Source organism: Gossypium raimondii, chromosome 8, assembly GCF_025698545.1.
Source record: "Gossypium raimondii isolate GPD5lz chromosome 8, ASM2569854v1, whole genome shotgun sequence".
NCBI classification, from domain to species: Eukaryota; Viridiplantae; Streptophyta; class Magnoliopsida; order Malvales; family Malvaceae; genus Gossypium; species Gossypium raimondii.
Window position 1 is genome coordinate 7,381,544 of NC_068572.1, and position 8,507 is coordinate 7,390,050.

Genomic DNA, 8,507 nt, shown 5'->3' on the forward strand with positions numbered 1-8,507 from the left:
ACTAATGTTACTAAAATTTAGTAATTTTATGTAAAATTTGAAGGTTTTATTTCACCAAAAGATTGCTATAAATAATTAATTTATTAAAGAGTATACCTTATAATTAATTGTTGTTACCATGTTATTATAAATGATAAAATAAAATATAAAAATATGCCTTCTATTAAAATTGACTATTAAAATAAAATGTTATTAGAGGATTATCATACCGTATGTTAAACTCATTTTTATATTGGCGATTGTGACCTCTTTGTAAGAGAAGAGGTGAGAGGTTAGATCAAGCAATTATATTAGGCATTAAAATATTTTTAATAATATTATATTAAAATTATTAAATATTATTAATAATTATATTAAGAGTGTTATTAAATTATATATTATTTTATTAAATTGCATTTAATAATAATTATGTTAAAATATGATTAAATTATTTATTATTGGGTTCAAAGCACGCTCGGAGTATTAAAAAGTTTTGCCTTTAGGGCAAGCTTCACTTCACCTAGTCTCTAAGGCAAACTTGAACTTCTTAGATTCTTAGCATCCAAAGCATGCATCATTTTGTCAACTTAGCCTTCTCATGCTTACTTCACTTTGTCAAGCATCTAATAAAGCTTCATGCTTAAACTATTCAATCACTCTATTTCATTAAAAAAAGACTTCACTTCCTAAAGCACATAATTGAGGCAACACAAACTCACTAAACACTCAACTTTAAAATCAATTATGTTATAGCCTTTTTAGACATTCCCCCTTCTTGATCATTTAAACTTTCAAGGATAAATCTCTTTAGTGCATTTAACCTTTAAGGTCGCACACGAGTTTTGCAACAGTAATCAAATCACAAACTCCATAATAATTTTCATCTTTTTTTGTGAGAAGAGATATGATTATATTTTCATAAATCAAATAAACCTCATCCATGACGTAAAGACCAAGTCTACTCCAAGCCCAACCACTCAAACAATACTATCATCAAATTAGTATTAGAATACCATGCAACCCATTACATCAAGTCACATAGCCAACCTAATAAAGAATTAAATGATAAGCTCACCAATCAAAGGAGGGCACGTGGAAAATAAGTGTTTCCTTTAAATATCCCCCGAACCTTTTATAACAAGTGAGAAGAACTCTTTCCCCTACCTCTCTCTCTTGACGAAGTTCCATTGGAGCTTCTCCTAGTCTTTCTTCCCTCAACTCAACCACTTGCAACTCTCAACCCATCAAGTGAACTTCTCTCGACCTTCTCACCATTCTTTCTAATCCATATTTTTAAACATTTATTATAATTGGAATTATTTTCTATTTTTATACAAAGCTTGGTTTTGGGGTTAACAAATTGTAAACTCTTTTTCCAAGTATCTCTAGCAATAGGGTGAGAACTAGGACACAAATGTTGTAACATCCATCAAAGGAGCTGCTACTTGTGATGCAAGAGGATAAGGTTGGTCGTGCTATAGCTCAAGCAATTGCACAATCACTACAATAATTAAGAATTTTTTGTCACACCCCGAAATTGAGTGTAGAAGTTTCGAGGATAAATTAGGAATTTTGGCTCAGAATGAGTTCAGAAATTTTGAATTATGGTAACCAAAAATTGTTTTTTATTATAGCTTTTTGAAAATCAAATCAATTTTTGAAAATAAGGTAGGATAGAACTTTAATTTTAAAATAGGGATTGTTTTGTAAAAGGGTTCAATTTAAGTGTAGTTTTAAAGTAATTTTACCAAAGTTTTAAAAATACCCTATTTTTCCCCTTCATCTTCACAAAACCCATGTTAGTTCTTCCCATTTTTTTTTGTTTTGTCGTCCATTGTCTTTCCAAACCCCATTCATTCAATTTTGATTCCCAACCTTCATTCCTTTGATTTCTTTCATCATCGTAACATTAAAACTATTTAGAATTCCATAAAAACCATAAAAAACATCATGGATTTCTCTATTGCTTAACTTTCAGGTTTTTTGAATTTTTGATTAAACGCTTGATTGTTCGTCAACTAAGGTAACCTTTCGTTTTCCTATTGGTTTTTAATGATACCTAGCTTTTTAAATTGAGTTTTTATCCATTGAATCGAAATATTTGAATAAAAGCCGAAAGTTGGGTTGTTAATGGTGAAATTTAGGATTTTGCATAAAAATAATGTTTCAAAGTGTTTTTCAACTTGTTTTGACATGATTAGAAGGTTTCTAAATTTTTCCTTTTTGTTAAGATATTTTAAGGTTTTATTAAGTTTTCATGAAAAATGCATATTTTACGTCAAAATTTTGGAACCATGAATTTGGTTAATGTTGCGTAGTTTTAAAGTTAAAAATTAGTCATAGATGAATAATTAGATGAATGTAATTAGTTTTAGGTAAAGAGGATAAGTAGAGATTGAGATAATTGAGTTTCAAGTTTGCTATGTCGAAGGTTTCGGTTCCAAGAGGAACTAACTTAGGCTTGTTTTTTGGTTTTTTTAAGGGTGTATTTAGTTAAACTTTAATCATGGTTATTGTGTGGTTAACTTTGGTAAAGATACGGAAGTGTTGGAGCTGTCGACGAGCAGGGTGAAAGGAAAGGAAAAGCTAGTTTGAGCTTTCGACGACTAGGAAAAAGCGTGAGCGGTGAGTGTTTGGAATCGCTGCTAGTAGACACGATTCATAGTTTTAATTGGGAGCTTAGGAATAGCCTAAACCCCTATCCTAAGTTTTGAGTGTAATCTTTCTATTCCCTTTGATTTATTTTGGCAAAATGTGTGATTATGTGAATAATTGTGGATTTAGTATTATGATGCGATATTGTGACATGAGATGTATGTGATGGTTATTGTGAATTGTGTTGTGTTGTGGGCATGATATACATGCCAAATGACAATGATAATGATATGCTAATAATACAAATATATAGCGGAAGTGAGCGGAATTTCGGTAAGTACATATGTTTTGAATTATGGAATGTAATATTATTATGATAGGTAATATGTGAGAATACTTGTATGTGATATATAATGTACTGATTTTAATGCAAACATATGTTGTTGGATATGTGATGGCTTAATGAGCATTATTATGACACTTAAAGTTTAATTAAATGTGAATTTGATAAGCATGCATTGTATACAAGTTTGTGATGTAAATTGATGATTATGAACAAAGATGATGTGCATTAAATCATTAATTAAAATTGTGTAATTGTGGATATTTTGGCCTTATGATCTCTTGAAGTCGTTGGATATAGTTGGCATGCCATAGGATTGTGAGTACTCACCCATGTGTTTTGTGATTTGGGCATTGAGGCCCTAGGACAGCTTGGAGAGATAAGGAAATGTGATCCAAGCTCCATTCACTGGGATATATTGGTGTGTTGGAGATTGTTAGCTAAATGCTACGCTTTAGGGATATGTCCAACTCTACGAGTCATTTGGTGGGTTGGAGATCTGTGTATCCAATGTGTGGTGATAGAACCGACTTTTATGTTTCATAGCCTCAAGTGTCAAATTATCGTTTAAATGTGATCTTATTTATTGTGATAATACGATGTGAGATGGATGCATAAACATGTAAATATTATGCTAAATGAGTCGATTTAAGTTTCATGAAAATATTAGTATGTTCTCATAGTAAATTACACATGTAATTATGGTTTGGGTCGTTTTCATTTAACTTGCGAATGCATGTGAATGTATAAGCTAGACTTGTGAATTATTAAAGCATGTATACATTGTTTAGTCTTGATGAATTATTGTAAAATGAATTTTTTGTATATAAGTTGAGTGCAGTTGTACGTGAGAGTATATGCTAATTTTATGATTTAATGAAGCTAGAATATGTTATTGTGACTTGGTTAGAATATGGCTGGGAACGTGTTGTAGTATGCTTTTGTTTAACATTTGATATTGTGTATACTTTATGGTTACTCCGACATTCACTAAGCTTGTTTAAGCTCACCCACTCTCTCTAACCATTGTAGATATTTAGTGTTTGCGGTGTGAACGGTTCAGAGATACCAAGGAAGTGATCTAAGTTAAGCTTTAGTTTTTGTGTAGGTGATATTATTATTATTCTTTGAACAGTGGGAGTAAGGCAATGTGGTAGACTTTTAGATGATTGATGCCATGATGTTTTGGATGTTTACATGACTTTATTGCTCTTAGGATTTATGGATATCAAGCTTGGTATATTGATTGTTTGTTCAGACATATTTACGATGTTTTGAACTACCATTATAGTTGTTTTGATGATTGTTTGATAAAGTAATAGATGCAAATTGGAGTAGAGGTATCAATATTCGAGTTTTAAAATCGATAACTCTTTGATTTTTCGAATATGTAGGAAGTTAGTAACTTAATTTCGTATCGATACCATATCACGAGTGTCGATACTTAGGGTAATAAAATCAATACTTTTTGAAATGTACCGATAATTTCTTAGGTTTTGATTTTAGGCGAGAAACAAAATGCTAATTTGGTACCGATTTTCTAGGTGGTATCGATACCATCTACAAGAATTATTGATACCTTTGATTTAGTATCGATACCCACGTGATTTATTTAGAAATTTTGTTAACTGGATTAAGAGCATGTTTAAATCTTGTTATAAGCTCGTCTAATGTATGTTTAGCATAATTTAATGTTGCTTAGGGTATTCATGACTTAGAATCTATAACACCCCAAACCCGGCCCAGACGTTATGGCCGAATCTGGCGGTGTCACATGGAAGTGTTTTTCGTAAAGTAAGTTGTCGTTAAAAACCTCCTTTCTTTATCACTTCTTTACACTCTCTTTTGCTTAATGCCAAGACTTGTCGATCAATTTCAAACGTGATTCTTATTCATAAGTTATTCTATTTCAAAATGTTATAAATTTTCAAAACGTTATTTATCGCGGAAGCTTTTTAAAACAGTTTGCCAATTTGTGCGTATTTTGTTAAAACATTTGTTTCGTTTTAAAAACTCGATTATCCCTACTACTAGCAGTTGTAAGTCAAAACAATAGAAACCCCAAATTAAACATAAAAATCTAGATAGGCCATTATTACAGTAAAATACCCCTAAAATAAAACCAAAATTATAATTAAGTACTAAATCGAATTAAGTAGGTCGTGTGGCCACCGCTGAGTCCTCTGTCGCACCGATCCGCCTATGTCTAAGGATTACCTGTACAGACAAATCAGAAGGGAGATTTTACGAAAACTCAGTGTGTAATCCCATATAAAGCAAATAGACAGAAAGCAATCACGGTCTGGGCCTAGGCCCTTTTCAGTGTTAGAGACAATATCAGTTTGGGCTTTAGCCCATCTCAGTACAGAAGCAATTATGTGTTTGGGCCTTGGCCCATTACAAGATAAAAATATTCAAGACAAGAATAGAGTTTATACAAGATCTGTGTCCTACCCAATCAGCCTCTACAATCCATCTCTGTCTAACCCTACACTCCATGTGGGGATATAATCAACCCGCCTATCCCTACACTCCAAAAAGTACCGAATGCGGCACTAGGCAGTAGTTGCAGCTGAGCTGCCAGTAAGTTAGGCTCGAGGCCTTTCAGTACACTTCCTCCAATCAAAACCCAATGCAATGCATCATATAATCATGTTTTGGTATCATGTATAATTAGTACAGTGCGAATAACATGCTCAACATATAGACATACATATCTATCTTATATAGGCATATAACAATCTTTCAGTCATTTCAGTTAATAAGGGGTTCAAGTAAACTTATCGACCCTACAGTAGGTTCACAGTTGACTCGGGAGACCCGTGCAACCTTAGCAGTCAAACAGTGAAAATGGGCCCACAGGCCCATGTTTATGCCCATGTGGGCCTACACGTCAGTGTGGCCCACACGGCCCAAAATGGCCTTGGCCATGTGGATCACACGACTTGGCCCAATATTCCCACACACCTGCGTGGTCCACCCGTTTGGGGCTCACGTGCTCGTGTGGCCCACATAGTCCAATTCAGCCCGACCCATGTATTGAGTATGGCCGGCCTCATCGATTACACGTCCATGTTCGGTCACATGGCCTACCACACGGGTGACCACACGCCGGTGTGGCGTCGACAATCACATTTTCAGCTTTTCGTCGATTCCATTTTCAAAGTTATTTTTACACACCTGAGTTGTTTTCGATGCTTAAGCACTTCCTAACCTTTTGCAACCTGCAAGCAGCGTACCCAATCTCGAATTTAAGAACTAAAACACAATTTAATCAATACCAAAACGAGCCAAATGCACTCACTTACCGCAATCACCCCCGACTACTTGTACTAATCAATTCGTTGGGAAGAAAAATCGCTTCACGATCGTCCCCTATATACAAACAACAGAATCAAAATCTTTCAAAACAAAAACTAAAAGAACATAACAACTCTACTTACTGTTATCGCACGAAAAGAAAAGCCGATGAGCCAGATAGATCGAAATGAAAGATAAGGGGAAACACTTGAAATTTCAACAACAAAACAAAACAAAAAAGAAAGAGAATTCAAGGGTAAAACGACAGTAATGGAGGATTTCGACTGAAAATAAAAGAAAAAGAAAAGGTGGAGAAGGAAAAATTCGACAAGTAGAGGGAAAGCACTCGAAATCTCGGCAGCAACACAAGAAGATTGAAGTCTAAAGAAACGAAAATGGGGTGGGGAAGAAAGGGACATAATTCGACTATAGAGGCAGAGAAAAGAAAAAAATGAAATAGGGTAGAGGAGAGTTCTACAGAGATTTTCAGAATCAAAGGGTAATTCCCCAAACTCCTTGATTTACTCCACTAAACCACATCCATTCCAACCACTCAACCTCCTACTCCAACTCAAACGCCTCCACTCCATATTTTTCTCCCCAAATCCCTCAATCCACTCTCCAGAAGTCGTCCACCCCTCTCTCAACCACCTAATTCAAATTCCATTCTAAATCTTTAGTAGTTCGGTTCGACTAAAACACCCACACGACACTAGTAACAAAATAAAACACTCCTTGATGTACACTAGTACTCAAACTCAAGACCACCAGCACTTTGCCACTCTACTTATCCACAAGACCAGCAGGCCCATTCTAACATATTTCACTAACATTTATTTATAAGCCTACTGGCTAATGATAGGGGTTTATTCAATTAAAAACAAAATTTTGCCTAAGCTAAGGCTAGAACTTGGGACCTCTCAGACACTTCCCAGAACACTTAACCATTGAAGCAGAAATGTATTTATGTCACAAACATACGAAAATAGATATATAAGATATTTTTTCAGGGTGTTACAACTCTACCCCCTAAAAAAATTTCGGCCACAAAATTTTACCTGATCAAACTATATAAGGATACTGCTGTCGCATCGCATTCTCAGGCTCTCACCTGGCCTCCTTAAAGCTATGATTACGCCAAAGAACCTAACCAGTGGGATGGATTTTCTTCTTAGAACTTTGCATCTCGCTCCAGTATCTGGACTGGCTCATCCTCAAAGGTCAGATCTAGCATTACCTAGATCTCCTCAATAGGAACAATATGCGTGGGATCAGAGCGATAGCGCCTCAACATAGAGACGTGGAACACATCGTGAATTCGATCCAATTCTAGAGGTAATTCCAACTGGTATACAACTGGTCCCACTCGCTTAAGCACATGGTAAGGTCTAATAAATCTAAGGTTCAACTTGCTCTTGCGACCAAATCTCATTACCTTCTTCCACAGCGAGAACTTGAGGAAAACGAAGTCTCCCACTGAAAACTCAATCCCTCGACGCTTCAGGTTGGTGTAGGACTTCTGCCTATCAGATGCTGATTTTAGTCGGTCTCGAATCAACCTAACTTTATCCTCAGTATCAGAAATTAGCTCGGGACCCAGAACACGCTGCTCGCCCAACTCAGTCCAACATGATAGTGTACGACACCTATGACCATATAAAGCCCCGTAATGTGCCATTTAAATGCTAGATTGATAGCTGTTGTTATAAACAAACTCTGCTAGGGGCAAGTAATCCTCTCAATCGCCTCAAAAGTTAATCACACAACTTCTTAACATATCCTCCAGTATCTGAATCACCCTCTCTGATTGACCGTCAGTTTGAGGATTGAACGCAGTACTGAAGTCTAATCTTGTACCCAGAGCTTCATGTAGCTTATTCCAGAATCGAGAAGTGAAGCGAGGATCCCTATCAGATATTGTTGAAACCGGTACCCTATGCAATCTCACTATCTCAGATATATACAATTTAGCCATCTTCTGCAAAGAGTAATCGGTCTGAATTGGTATGAAGTTGGCGGACTTGGTCAATCGATCCACAATGACCCATACAGAATCCTTCTTAGTGAGTGTGAGGGGTAACCCACTAACGAACTCCATAGTCACTCTCTCCCACTTCCAAAGCAGAATCTTGACTGGCTGCAACACACCCGAAGGTAATTGATGTGCAGTCTTAACCTGCTGGCAAGTTAGACACTTACCCACAAAATCTGTAACTTCATTCTTAAGACCTGGCTACCAATATAACTCACGAAAGTCTCGGTACATCTTATTTCCGCTAGGATGCATAAC